General features: G+C 45.5%; 1 pseudogene; it reads right to left on the bottom strand.

The window, feature by feature from the left end:
• Positions 1 to 453: 453 nt before the first annotated feature.
• Positions 454 to 571, bottom strand: LOC124551661 (annotated as a pseudogene).
• Positions 572 to 2358: the final 1787 nt, after the last annotated feature.

Below are 2358 nucleotides of genomic sequence, written 5' to 3'. Positions count from 1 at the left end.
GTGCCTTAGTACCGCTTAGTAATTTAACATAAGAACAACTTATATCCCAGGATATACTGTGAGGGATAGATTTACTTCATAGAGGATTCGTTAATGGTATGTTTTGCCACGTACCTCTTTGGTGCTATGTATGAACGTTATTGTCATAAAATAAATTGGAAATAGTTTTTCGTTATTTTAGAGCATGTTTCCTTTGAGCAGTTGTTTGCGAATCTCTTATATATAAGGTCGTTGTTTTTAGCGTACATATAGCACTCCGTCATCAGGCCACAAGGGGCCCACCGGGACCATCCGACCGCCGTGTCATCCTCAGTGGAGGAAGCGGATAGAAGGGGTGTGTGGTCAGCAAACCGCTCTCCCGGTCGTTATGATGGTTTTCTTTGACCGGAGCCGCTTCTTTTCGGTCGAGTAGCTCCTCATTTGGCATCACGAGGCTGAGTGCACCCCGAAAAATGGCAACAGCGCATGGCGTCCAGGATGGTCACCCATCCAAGTGCCGGCCACGCCCGACAGCGCTTAACTTCGGTGATCTGACGGGAACCGGTGTATCCACTGCGGCAAGGCCGTTGCCCCTTAGCGTACATATACTAGAAGGATAATAATTATTTTACAGAAATTCGTGCATTAAGTTATAGAACCCTTTGGTTTTGAGTGAAGGTGTTTAGAAATGAATAGTTCATTTCATTTATTGCTTTATGTGGACTAACTTTGCAGCATGAGCAGCGGCAACTGTTCAAGTTTTTGATGCATTACTCACAACCCTTCAGTCTGGAATCTCGTTGACTGGTAGAACTGTCTTCAGCGACGACGCATTCAAACTGAGTCCCGATGCCCAGCGAAAGCGTGTCTGGAGACAGCCCAGACATTGGTGGGACAGCAAACTGACTGTCGCATGCCATATGGCCCAACAACCGCGCGTGATGGTCTGGGATACCTTTTCATGTCATAGCAGGACCCTTTTAGTTATGAACCACGGTACCCTTTCAGCAAAGCTGTACGTCTACAATATTCTACACTCCGTTTTGTTGCCGCTCGTACGAAGCCATCCTGGGCTTACATTTCAACAAGATAATGGAGGCCCACACACTGTGACAGTTGCCTTCTTGCTTTCCAAACCCTACCTTGGCCAGCAAGGGCCCTGGATCTCTCCCGAATTGATAACGTTTGGAGCATCATGGGCAGATCTCTCCAATTAGCTCGTGATTAAGGCGCAATATCCATCAGAAGGACGTACAACAACTGTATTAATCAATGCTAGGCCGATAAACTGCTTACATGAGGACCACAGTTGGACCAGCACGTTACTGACTTGCTCAATTTGAGAACTTTTACTCCTGAATAAATCATTCTACTTTTTTTTTTTTTTTTTTTTTTTTTGGAATTGTAATCATTTGCTTGTGAATATACGTACATCACTTCCACCAATTTTCACCCCTTTTGGGTAATTTCTTCGTGGTGACTCGTTTTTCTTGGTGTTAGAGTGTATACAGGGTGAACATTAATAAAACTGACAAACTGCTGGGACGGATTCTTGTCTGGAAATGGAGGAAAGAAGGTCCTATTAATATGTCTCCGCAAATGGACTGTGTGCGTGCAACGACAACAAATCGTCCTGAAACACAGCACAGAGCCGCATCGCATCCACGTCACAGCAGATTTTCGAAGTGGCCTCCATGGGACAGAAATAGTAGCGGTTGTCATGCACGATACACGTTTTCGTACTTGGGCAGACATCATGTTTGCGGATCACTTTAGCCTGGAACTCGTACTAGGGTTCGTCTCAATAGTCTATAGACCCGGTCCTTGAAATACGGTTTACGCGCAGTCTCCCGCCTCCCTGGCAATGATTCATCTCCAGACACTTGTTATTAGGACCCTTTTTGCTCCATTTCCAGACAGGAATCGGTCCCTGCAGTTTGTCAGTTTTACTAATTTTCAGCCTGTATCACCATATACAGATATATGCAACGATGAGCGAAAACCTTATGGCAGCTATCCTGCGACCCCCATCCTCCCCGAAAGATTGAATGGCGCTGGTGACGTCGCAGGCATATGGTGCGGAAAGGAAAGTATATAAGAGGAGAAGAGGTGGAAAATTCTAAGGACGAGGAGGATCTCAAATGGGGAAATCCTCTAACATTAGCGACTATGACAAAAGCCAGATTGTCAGGGCCTCGCGCAAAAAACAACATGTATCCTGGGAACAGCGAATTTGATTTGTCGTTCATGTATTTCTGTCATGAGCATCTGTGGAAATTGGTTAAAGGACAGCGAAAGTGCGAGTAGGTACAAGGTGGTGGATTTCAACGCCTCATTACAGAAAACTGGGTCGGAAGCTTCTTCTCTCTGAAAAGCAGA

The sequence above is a fragment of the Schistocerca americana genome, chromosome 9 (genome assembly GCF_021461395.2).
Source record: "Schistocerca americana isolate TAMUIC-IGC-003095 chromosome 9, iqSchAmer2.1, whole genome shotgun sequence".
Classification (NCBI taxonomy): Eukaryota; Metazoa; Arthropoda; class Insecta; order Orthoptera; family Acrididae; genus Schistocerca; species Schistocerca americana.
Note: the sequence above shows the minus strand (reverse complement) of the source record. Positions and strands in the feature narration are given on the sequence as shown.